This window comes from Leucopleurus acutus (assembly GCF_964270905.1).
Source record: "Leucopleurus acutus genome assembly, chromosome: 10".
Classification (NCBI taxonomy): Eukaryota; Metazoa; Chordata; class Mammalia; order Artiodactyla; family Delphinidae; genus Leucopleurus; species Leucopleurus acutus.
The window spans coordinates 65,107,106-65,119,816 of NC_139153.1; positions in this window are offsets into that span (position 1 = coordinate 65,107,106).

Consider the following 12,711-nt stretch of genomic DNA (forward strand, 5'->3'; position numbering starts at 1 on the left):
AATGTTTACAGCTGGGGAAGGCCCATAACAGCGGCCAGGTGCAAATTCTCCAAACCTGTGGCTCTCTCCCTAAGCCATCTGCCTGGCAAGGCATCTGACTGTGACGCAGTCCCAGCTGACCAACTGGGACACGCATAGACGGTTCTCGTATGTTCTTAGGTTTGGAGAGACCAGATCTGGACCCAAGAAGGACTGCAGCTGGCAGGGGGTGGGGGGGCGCGGCAAGCCTGTCTGCCAAGCACGGGGGAGATGCGAAGCTATTCCTGCCCCCCGCCCCTTCACACTCTGCTGGGCCAGTCTGGGCTCTGGTCCAGAGACACCTTCAAGACACTCTGTCTGGGCTTCCCTGGTGGCGCAGTGGTTGGGAGTCCGCCTGCTGACGCAGGGGACACAGATTCGTGCCCCGGTCTGGGAGGATCCCACATGCCGCGGAGCGGCTGGGCCCGTGAGCCATGGCCGCTGGGCCTGCGTGCCCGGAGCCTGTGCTCTGCAACGGGAGAGGCCACGACAGTGAGAGGCCCGCGTACCGCAAAAAAAAAAAAAAAAAAAAAAAGACACTCTGTCTGAGAAATGATTAGGAGCCTGGAAACCGGAGACAGGCCTGCAATGAGGGATGGGGAGAAGGGAAGTGTTGGAAACAGTAAATAACCTGGGATCAATTTTCTGGGCGTAAATAGCATTATCCTGAATTGCTTCTGTGATTCAGTACTTCTGATCCAAGCAATTTGCAGTGCTACGCTATGATATCTGCAGTTTGGTGTGGAAGGAAGGCAAATCGGGGTTCATAAAGGGCTACTCCTCATAAGGCAGAGAGGGATGTAGACTATGGGGGAGGGGGCGGGGGGGCTCAAGGTCTGCTATGGGGTCACAAACAGGGTTAGCGGCACCAGCCACAAGGACATGTCCCTCTTGGCGGCAGATCTTGTGGGTCGGCCCTTTAGGAACCGACTCAGCGAGAACAGGCCTGTTTTCCCCTAGCTGTCAGGTGCCTTGGCCTCAACGTGTATTTTCCACTGTCACGGTTACTGCTTCAGGAACGGAGAGGTGGCCGGATAACAAGCCTGATAACGACAACTTTGTCTTTATCATGTACACCGTCTCTCCCTCCAAATGCTCAATTAGTGGCTGTTTCTCCTGCTAGAAACTGGACAAAAATAAGACGAAGGCATAATCTGATGTTCTTCATTCTCCAAATGGGAATTGCCCCGGATGTGCAGCGGCTGAAGCTGAGGGGAGGCATAAAAACCTAACGCAAGTCAAGAGAAAGGAAGTTCCCAAAACCCAGAGGAAATGACTCAAACCACATGTGGGCACTTGATTGCCTCTTTCCCCCGTGTTGGGCAGAGGTATTAGCAGCTTAGCTCTCCTCTCCTCATGACCTTGGAAATATCATTTGCAGGGTACCGCGGTAACATCTTCATTAATGGCCTGGAACAGGGAGGCAACGGCATGTTAATTACATTTGCAGCTGAGGCTAAATTGGGAGATGTAGCCAATGTCAGGATGGACAGAGACCTAATGCAAGAAGACGTCAGGAGGTTAGAACTGTGAGCTGGAAACGGGCAGGTGAGTTGCTGGACATATGTCATCGAGGCCCCGAGGACACAGCACGGAGGATGTGGGTGACAGGCAGGTGTCGGCAGAGAAGGAAAGCTGCGACTGGGGGCTCCTGGGGGGAGGTGTGGCGGCTCGAACACTGTTTCCCCTCAAAGAGGCAGAGGGCGTCTAGAGGATGACGGAGTTCAGATGAACAAAAATAGCCCGGGATTGCTGGGAGTGCCAAAGCTTACGGCATCAAAATGAAAAATGAAAGGTTTCCAAAGGTCAGCTTGCCCAGAACTCTGGGAAGAATTAAACATGCACTGCTCACCTTATGCCAAGGCCAAGGAGAGGCAAAGAACCCGCTTCTCAAGTGTGGGAGCTGCGGGGGAGGGGGAGGGATAGCTGTTGCTTCCCCTTCGGTTCCAAGCCCTTGATGCCCCCCACAGGGCAAAGGGGGTGTGCGACTGGGCTCACGGGCAAAACTCCTAGCCCATGGGGACGGCATTTAAAACTGGGGCAGGCAAAGCACCGAGAGATGTATTTTAGGCAATGACTGTGCCCTGGCCCAGGGGACACAGGCTTCGGTGACCTGTGGGGTATTTTTGTTCTTTTCCTTCTATGGCTCAGGGTCCTTTTTCAGAACACACAAATGATTCACTGAGAAATGATACACAGCAGACACCACTGTAGCCCAAGAACCCCTGGTAGAGAAGCAGCGCCAGTGGAGAGGAGAACATAGACATGCAGAGGGTCCATCCAGAATTAACTTCCAATTTGTTGAGCTTCTTGTTTGTGTGTTACATCTGCTACTTCAGTGAACATTCCTGTGTCTCCGGTTTCCTGTAGAGTCCATCCCACACTCGACCACAACCTGGACCCGAAACAATCCGATAAGATCTATTCGGTTCGGCCGCCTGGACTGTCAACAGTGTGCACAGAACTTCGGGACTTGGCTGAGTTTCACAATAGCATTCCTGCCGACCTCCCGGTCAATACATCCCTGGGTGGTTAATATACTCCTAGAAATGTCCCAGTCACCAACTTGCTTCTGGGTTCCCTTTCTATTTATGGGAGTTTATCACGAAAGCTGCTGCTATAAAACTTTAAGAAGAAGAGGTCCCATAACTTTTCTTCCAGGGACAGGACGCGGGTGCTAAGAGCTGGGTCTGTGGCCCGGACTTCGGTGAGATCTGTTCCTTCTGTGAATTGAACTGATAACACCGGGTCTCCTTTTCATTGAATTTTAGCTATATGTATTTATTTTTATGGAGATGATAGATGTGTGTGAAGAGAAAGCAGATGGCTTTGCAAGTGACGAATTAATTTTAAGGAAAGTTCGGCGTCTGATAAGCTAAAGCACCTCCTTTCTCTTCAACCCCGTCGGGGCAGGCAGCTCGCAGCTCCCTGATCCCAGGGCACGAGGTGCTAGAACAAGGAGGCAGAGACAGCTGACACGTTTTCATAAATGATCAGGGAAGTTGGTGCTTGAGAAAAGTTCGTGCTTTCATGTTTAAGAAGGAGAGAAGTCTTGGTAGAGGTTTTATGCTGTGTGGATGGGAGCCAAAGTCATTTCAAATGTCAGCCTAATCCAGGGTAGATTCAGGTAAAAGGTGTTAGCTGTCCCAACTTCTTCTCTTCCATTGCATCACTGAACCTCAGTCGCTGACCTTCCCACATTTGCTGGGCTGACGCTTTTTGGATCTGGGGGGCTGCCAACGGCTCCTAACGGGAGCAGCGGGCCACATGCAGCCTCTGCTGTTGACAGCTGTGGCAGTCACGCAGGCTCCTTCACACCAGCCCACTCTGGAGGCGAGTGGCAGGGAAAGGGGGAGGATTCTGTTTCCTCTGTGGTCCAGCGCTAGGGTTGGGTGGCCAGGTGGGGTCTGGGCAAGCGTGGTGGGCAATGGAGGAGGGTGAGTTTACCCAGGAATTCAGGGGCCATTGTTTGCTGCTAAAGGGGCCATTCACAGCTCCGGCCTCTTCATGAACGTCTGGCTGAGCAGAGACCTGGTCTCCCATGACAGTAAGCGTGGTCCTCAGGTCCTGAACCATTGTGGTCTATCGTGCACCACATCTAAGTGAAGGAGGTGCCAAATGGGAAGGTCCTAAAATCCCAGCTGGGATAGCAAGGCAAGACAGAGGCATGACCTCGTGCTCACACCATAGGATCCAGGACATCAGCAAGATGAATTTGGAGAGAGCCGTTTAGATAGTGGCAAGCCTTGACTACTCTCCCCTAGACTTAACACAAGAAAGAGCCGCCCGGAGCAGCCCTGAAGACGGGGGCATTAGAGCTCACCCTCACCGCCCCTGGGAGCACTCAGAGCACTGTCTGTTTCCTTTTCCACTTCTTAGAATATGATTTTTCTTGAAAGAGCAACCAAGTTATTGGGAAACTGCAGCCCCAAACACTGCAGGACTTTGAGGGAACACCCCCCAGTCTCAGGCAAGACCCAATCACAGAGATAATTCGTTTAATCGTTATTCACCCAGGGCCTATAGCATGAATGTTTGACTGTCAGAACTGAATTCCACCCCAAAGAAAAGCTATCCTCAGAGAAGATTTGCAGTTGTTCTTTGTAAAAAGGAGAGAAAAAAGAGGGAATTTATTTAAAATAGACACGAGTAAGCTCCCAAGGGACAGGAGACATAAATTGAAAGAACAGCTCCTATCAGACTTGAATCCTCCCGGTTTAGGGTTCTACTGAGGAGGAGGGAAAATGAAAGGGAACCGAGTATCCCCACTCACTTCCAAGTGACATCAAGGCAGTCGGCTTGTGACAGGAAGATTACCTGCAGGAGGGCTTTATTTGATGTGAAAAGGGTTAACGTTATTTTAGTAGATTAGACCTTCTCTGGGTCTCTTAGGGGTGAAAAGCAAATTCAGAGCTTTCACATGAAGGGATGTGTATGAGCCCTTTCTAGATACTGGCAACAAAAGCGGGGGAAATGGCCAGACTTGCTTTGTGTTTTAACACACAGGCTCGTGAGGACCATGGTTTTTATTATTCTCAATGTAGGGATGGACTTGCTGGGTTGTGGGGAGGTGATAGGGTGCAAGGGTGGGACTATGTTAAAAGCTTCAGCCAGAGACACTGGGTGTGGACTGATAAAGTAATCACAGTCCGTATCCACAGAAGCACATGCTCTGGTGGACAAGGAAGATGAATAGCCAGGAATCAATGCTGAATACCAGGAGAGGGGAGTAAGCTCTAGAGGACTCCAGAGGAGAGGACTTCCTTAAGGCCAGTCATCAGGGAGGGCTTCCAAGGCGGGGTGGGATGGGAGTGGGGTGAGCAGACTTTGGCTATGTGGTGGGAAGGCATGTGAGACTCAGAAACCTCCATTCCCATGCCACCATTTTCTCCCTTTCCGACTCTTGCTCTTTCCTCGTCGCCGCATTCCTCTGTCCTCGGCACCTCCCCACACGCCACCTCCACCCTCCCCAGAGACTGAGGACACGTTTCAGGCCAGCCGTGTTATTGGATTTTAAATGACGCTATGGCTTTTTTTTTTCCGGTACGCGGGCCTCTCACTGCTGTGGCCCCTCCCGCTGCAGAGCACAGGCTCCGGACGCGCAGGCTCAGCGGCCATGGCTCACGGGCCCAGCCGCTCCGCGGCATGTGGGATCCTCCCGGACCGGGGCACGAACCCGTGTCCCCTGCATCGGCAGGCGGACCCCCAACCACTGCGCCACCAGGGAAGCCCGACGCTATGGCTTTTTAATTCTTGCTTTAATTGCCTTTCCATGCAGGGCACCGAGAATGGTTGATTACAGGGCATCTGGGCCTGGCGATGACATTCCTTATCCGATGTCCCTTCAAGCTGCAGTGAAAAGGACGAACTCTCAGGGCCTTGAGAATGGAGTTTTCTTAGGCCTCGCACCGCCACCCCCCCTCCCCCCTCCTCCAATCTGCAGGCACCGGGTGGTGGCTCGGGACGAAGGTGCTGTCCGTGGTGCTGACGGCCCAGGCCGCCCCAGTCAACCAGGCTCTCTGGCCAGCCCAGGGCACACCTTCAAGCAGCTTTGGAACTTGGAGGGTCGAATAATTTAAACGAATGGACTTGGACATACTTCCCTTTTCCCCTAAGGGCAGAAAAACATTCCCTGTTGCGTCTCTGGAATGACTACCCCTCATTCAACGGTACTCAGCGGCAAAGTGGGGTTAAGTGGCACTGCCGGGAGCTGGGAGAACAATGGGGATGGAAGGATGGGGAGAGGAGTGTGGGCAGGCTCTGCTACAACCTTCCTGCTGTGCGTGGGGGCCCAAGGGAGAGGAGCCCTGAAAATAAGACCCAGCCTGGCAGCCACGCCCAGCTCCTTCCCTCAGCCTCTGGCCTGGTCAGGCCCATATGGGGGGTCCAATTTGTCCCCTCATCACTTTCCCTCAATGCTCATCACAACAGGCTCAGCACTGTGCCAAAGAGAAGGCTCCCACTTTGTCCTAAACGACTCACAGCTGCTTAGTGAGGCCAGGCTCCCACGGATGCACACGGGCAGATGCTGCGTGGGGATGAGACAGCTCATTAGAGGATTAAACATTCTGGGTGTGGTGGTAACTGCGTGGGGTGGGCAGCAGGCCTTTCCTCAAACTCACAAGCTGCTGCCCAGAGGTCCTGCATGACAGCTTCCGGCCTGGGCCCAGCTCGCGTTCAAGGGAGGGGTACCCTGGAGGTTCCCAGGGAGGGGTACTGTTCCATCTCACTGGCTGCTGCTCTGGGTTTCTGCTCTCTTCTCCAAGCATTCTGTTTTCTCCCTCACACCCCGTCTCACAGCCTAGCAGTGAGTAGCTGCATCTGATGGGTCCCTCTCCATAGATGTCACACATCTCTTTCTCTACTTTTCTTTCCTCTGAGAACTTAATCCACTTGGAATCCTCCTGTGTCTGGTAGATCCATGGTCATAGTCAATGACCAGGGGGCTATGTATCCAGTGCTCTGTGAACAGGAATGCAGTCCACTTCCTGAGGGCTGAACACTCTCTGGGACAGAGGAGGGCAGGAGGACCACTTCTCATCCAGGGGGGTCCTGAAAGGGGTGATTTCTAGAAAGCCAAGGAGGCCAGAATTTCTTGCTGAGTCCTCCTTGGCACCACCTGTATTTTTTCCAACACCAGCAAACAATTCCGTGTCTAAGGATACAGATGAACAGCCAGATGAAGAGATAAACAGGGCGAGGTCTGGGAGGGTCCTGAGTGCGGGAGCTTCTGTCCCAGGGAACTGGGGTCCACCACCCTCTCAGTCTGTGAATGCATTCACCAACCCAGAAGCTCTCCGAACCCTGTCCTTTTGATTTTTTTATGGAGGCTTCATTACATAGGTATGATCAGTTATATCATCGGCCCCTGGCAATTGATCTCCATCTCCAGCCCTTCTCTCCTCCCTGGAGTCGGGGCAGGGAGAGGCTGAAATTTCCAACCCTCTAATCACGTGGCTGGCTCCCCTGGCAACCAGCCCCCAGGCTTTAGGGGTTTTCCAAAAGTCACTTCATTAACATAAACTCAGGTTGGTCGAAAGTGGCTTGTTAGGAATAACATGGTACAGATGAACCTATCTGCAGGGCAGGAATAGAGACATAGACATAGAGAACGGACATGTGGACATGGGGGGAAGGGGAGGGTGGGACGAAATGGGACATCAAGATTGACATATATACACTACCACGTGTAAAATACATAGCTAGTGGGAACATGCTATAAAGCACAGGGAGCTCAGCTAGGTGCTCTGTGATGATCTAGATGAGTGGGATGGGGGGGAGGGAGGTCCAAGAGGGAGGGGATATAGGTATACGTATAGCTGATTCACTTCATCGTACAGCAGAAACTAACACAACCTTGTAAAGCAATTGTACTCCAGGAAAAAAAAAAAAAAAAAAAAAAGACTCTCCCTTCACCTTTCTGGCTCGGGCGGGGGCTGTTCAGGAACAGAGGACAAAAGGCCAAATATTATAACAAACGATGCTCTCCTTTCTCTTATCACTTAGGAAATTTCAAGGGTTCTTGGAGATCTGCGCCAGAAATGGTGGGTGGGTGGGGAACCAAATACGTATTATCATAAATCTATATCACACCACCATTAGGGAGCACTTTCCTAAATGACGAGGGGTGTAGGGGGCTTAAACACGGCGCGGTGGTGGGAGGGGCTGACAAGAGAGCTCCTCCAACCCGTCCTGTGTGAACTGGAGGGCGCGACGAGGAGGGGGAGCCACAGGGGAGGGAGCTCAGGAGACTGCAGAATGGGGGCGCTGACGTCAAGCCGCACAGCCTGGCTCTGCCTGCGTCCCCCACCATCACCACGCTGTCACTGTCAGCGCGGGTGTGACAGGCTCCACCCGGCAGTCCCACTTTCATCTCCGGCATTTCAATTCGCTGATTTAACATTTCCCCGGAACGCAGGGCTGGGTTACCCCCCCCTCCCCCACTTGATTTCCGAGGGTTTGTCTCTTCGTTGTTTTTCTTCTTAAAATAATAAAGCCAAAGACGAGCACCTGTCTTTTATGCTCTCGGCTGAAATTTTGCAGCTGTTGGTGGTGAAGAGGTGGGGGGAGGCGGAAGGAGGCACGTTTGGGGAGAAGGGACTCAGAGGGACCGGATTTCTGTGCCCACTGAGGATGGGCCCTGCCTCTGGGAGAAAATTCTGGGCCTGGAGGAGGGTGCGACTGGCACCTGAGGGTGCTCCCTTACAGGGGGGAGGCCCTAAGTGGCCCTGACAACATCCCTGTCTCAGAAAATGTGCTGCCCCAGAGGCTGGATTAGGGTTACTCACCACAGCTGACTGCAGCATGGCCTGGGCACCTACCGGACACAGGATTAGCTCCTTCACTCCTCACACCCCTCCAGCGGGGAAAGTGGGGGGTGCAGGAGGGCTGCAGGGCAGCCCCAGGGGTCATGGTGCACCGCTCCTCTGTGAGGGGCAGCCCTGTTAGAGAATATAGAGACAAGAAAGAGCTTGACTATGTTTTAGAAACTGACAGGTCAGCATGGTGTGGAGTGAACCCCAGAGGGGAGGTGGTGAGGGGTGGATGAGCTGGGGATGAGGAGGAAGCAGGAGCTGGATCATGCAGTGCCTGAAGTCCACCTGTGGATGTGTATCCTGCTTTGCTTTGGCTGCCCAGCATTCATCCTCCCTCTCTTTTGGGGTGGAGAGAGGGAAGCCAGAGAGTTAGATTCTTTCTCTCTCAGCTAGGATATGGCACTTGGGCAGGTTTGTCTGACACCTCCCTCCTGCCCTGGACTTTGAGTCTCAAGTAGCCAAAGATGGGAAAAAGTCAGGCTCCTTCTGGGCAGTGATGGGGGATGTGGGGCCTAGCAGCCTTGGGCATGTTCTGTGCTGGTTGTTCCTGCCAAAAGATGCTTCTTGCCTGTTTTCCAAACCTGGAGCCTCCTGCCATCAATTCTGAGGGCCCAGATATCTTTCAGCAGAGCCTTTTTTTCTTAAGCCATCCAGAAACAGGTGATATTACACATGAATGGACACATCCTGATTGAGCCTGGACAGGAGTCTGGATTCAAATGGGATCCACTGAGAAGTTTTAGTCAGGGGGCAGTGGTGGGGGTGGGGGACAGGATCTGAGTTTTGTTTTTAAAAGGCCATTCAGGGTGCTAGGTGGAGAAAAGATTGTGAGGAGGCAAGAAAAGAAGACTGGACACCAGTTGGGAGGCTCCAGGCCAGGTGAGAGATTATGACAGTGATGGAAACCAAGGATTCAAGATACATACTTGCAAAAGGATTTGGTGATAGACTGGATATATGGAAAAAAGAATCAAGGATGGTGTTTAGTTTTCTGACTTGGGTGCTGTGTGGACAGTGGTGGTATTTACAGAGCTGGAGAAGACTGAGGAAGGAAGAGATAAGTGTCGGGGGAGGTGGAATTAATAGTTCCATGTTGAACATTTTAAGTGTGAGTTGCTGTGTCGGTCAGGGTCCAGGCAGGAAAAGAGAACTTTCACCAGATAATTTCAATAGAGGGAATATAATATACAGAACAAGTTACAGAGGCATTGGAAGAGCTAAAACAGGAGATGGGGAAACAACCCAGAGACTGCTGATGGCAGGACTCTGCCCCAACCTAGGAGGGAGGTACAAGGGAAAGAGGTGACGGTACCAGCCCAGGATCTGGGGCTGCTTGGTGGGAGCTGGGATGTGGGGAAGGGGTTGCACAAGGGGCCTCCCAGGCTGGAACTAGAACTGTGGAGGACACAGCAGAGATGTGGCCAGTGCCAGATAAGCAGCCACAGGCAGAGACCACAATCAGAGAGAGGGAAGAAATACCCTGGCTTCTCCTCATCTCCCTCCCACCAGTCTCCAGCCAGAGGCTTCCACTGGCCAAACCTGACAGGAAGCCAGCAGGTGAGGAGCCTGGGAAATGTAGTTTTCTGGGGGCAGCTGCTGTGATACAGAGCAGAGCAGGAGAGGGCAGGCAAAGCAGGCAGGGATCAACACACGTGCCTACTGGAAATCACAGGGGCAGTTTAGTCTCCCTCCAGGAATACTTGTATTTTTAACATGCCCTTTTCAAAGGGCTAAATCTCTAAGGAGGGGATTCAGGCATCAGGGACAGGTGAGTTGTAGGCCGTGGGGTCATGAATGTCTCTCCTAGTTTCCCTGCCGAGAGACTGGATGTGACCTTCTATTCCATCTTGGACAGCTCTACCTTGGAAGTCACACCCGGCCTTGTCACATTCTAAGAAAGCCACCCCACACCCCTGCAACCCCCAGTCTCCCTCTCCAACGGCCTCCTGCCTTTCTGTGCAGGGAAATGGAAAGAGCAGACCTGTCAGAAACCTGCGTCCAGGAGAAAGAGAAGGAGAAATGTGATTAGGAGAACCGTGAAGCGGTGATGACAGCAGCTGCTTAATATGGAAAAAGGGATCCTAATTATTGCTTGGACAAGTGGGGAAGTAAAAAATCAATCAGAGCTGAGGGAGAAGGCAGACACGTGTCCGGGCAGGCTGCACCCCGCTAGGAACCAGGGATCCCCTCACCAGGTGGAGGAGCCTCTGACTGAGAGGCAAGGAGGGAGGGACCCAAGGGAACTTGGCCAACCGCTCACTTGGCCCAGTGGGAGAACTGATTCCAATGAGGAACAGGGAGGGCTGAGCTGCCTTCTTATTTGAGCCAGGAAAGCAGGGGCTCTGAGGAGCCTTGCAGTAACCAGATACCTCCTGCTCCTGTGGGGAATCTACAGGGACTGGGCTTCCTTCAACACCCACACGATACTCTGAGCCCCTTCCCCTGTGCACAGGAAGCCCAATCTTTCCCAGGTTCCCCTCCAAAGTGTCCTGCACGTCCCCCAAATCCACGGCGGCAGGTCCCCCAGCAACTTACCGGATGGTGCTCTGCCCGCCACCTCCCCACTGTGGGCATTTTCAGGCCAATTCCTTCCTTCCCAAATCCTGCCCCTCCAGGCTGGAACGGGGTCCTAATTCCTATGATTCGTAAAGCCTGGCTAAGATTAAGCTCCGGAGTTTAAGCAAGCTTTCCTTGGGGCTTAGTCAGCGGTAGAGTAACATGGGTTAGCAGGTGCCCCGATTCTGGGGTCTGAAGGCCCCATGCCTCCATGGGCACCTCTCCAAGCCCTCTCCCTCTGAGCGGCTCTCACCTTTGCTTGGACTTGATGCCCTGGGGTCTGCTCATACCCTTAATGAGAGTGTCTTTGGCCATAGCCCTGCTATCCAGAGCCCAGGCCCGGACCTCTGCTGGGCTGGCGGGGAGAGAGAGGGAGGGGGGGAGAGAGAGAGAGAGAGAGGGAGGGAGAAAGGCCATATTGCTTCCAAAATCATGTGCTTCTCATCAGCTCTATCCTCTCTAGTCAAGAAGAGAAGTTTGGCTGCACTTTTACACCAAAAACCTGCTAAATTATTTCCCACAGAACAAAAGAGCTCTCTTTCCACAACATGGATGGGAGAATTGGTGACAACTTTGACACAGAAGTTTGTTCCCACTTCTGGCCATTGAGACGGCAGAAATACTGGGGCTCAGCTTGGTTAAAGTGCCTTTTCATGTGAATGATGGGGATCATAAGGTCTGCCTTGCTGGGCGTTGTATTAATTAGATGATGGATGTAAAGAGTCTGATGTATATGGAAGGTGCTCAATAAAGGCTGAGGCATTTCCCTATCTTGGCTCAGTTACTTCAACTGTAATATAAGGAGTTGGGGGAAAAGCAGGCCATACAGCAGGGTTTTGGATGCCCCTCCCAACTCTCTGATACCAGAGACAGGAAGGAGGAAGCCTTTTCCAGGTGATGACAGAGGGGCGTGGGAGGGGCCGGACCAAGCACCGTGGTTGTGGAGCCAGGTCTCTGCTCAGTGTGGTCCCTGGAGGCCAACTGTGCAGGCCACTGAAAAAGCGTGGACACCTGGGTTTACATCCAGGCTTTCTCCCTCCCTGCCTTGCTGTGTGCCCCTTGGTCAAGGCACAACCTCTCTGTTTCCCTTTCATCAGGCGACAGCTGGACCTGTTAACCCTATCAAACCCCACTTTACTCCCGGGTTGGCCTGAGATTTAATGAGATGTGGAAGTGAAAAGGTTTTCCCAATTTAAGTGTCATCTCTTCCAGGATGGGCCCGAGTATCTGGCTTTGACTTTCCAACGCCTAGATGTGTGGCAGATCCAGGCCTTGTGGGGATCGTGAACCTCCAAACACATGGAGGGTCTGGAGAAGCTGCCGGCAGTCGTGCCTACAGATGCGTGACATTATCCTCGACCCTGCACCCCGCAGACCTTGCCTCCTCCTCCTCTCTCTGAGCCCCGAGGGCTTGGCCCTGCACCAGGCACACAGTGGTGCTCAATTAGAGTTTGTGAAGTAAACAGATTTCTGGGTGAGAAGCCTGGTTTAAAAAGTGAGAAAATAGGGCTTCCCTGGTGGCGCAGTGGTTGAGAGTCCGCCTGCTGATGCAGGGGACATGGGTTCGTGCCCCGGTCCGGGAAGATCCCACGTGCCGTGGAGCGGCTGGGCCCGTGAGCCATGGCTGCTGAGCCTGTGAGTCCGGAGCCTGTGCTCCGCAACGGGAGAGACCACAACAGTGAGAGGCTCGCGTACCGAAAAAAAAAAAAAAAAAAAAAAAAAAAAATCGAGAAAATGGCCAAAGGGGTGCTGAGAATCAGTAAGGGTGGGAGGGAGAAGAAATATCTGAGTGGCAAGTGGGTCTGCTATTTATTCAGCTGTA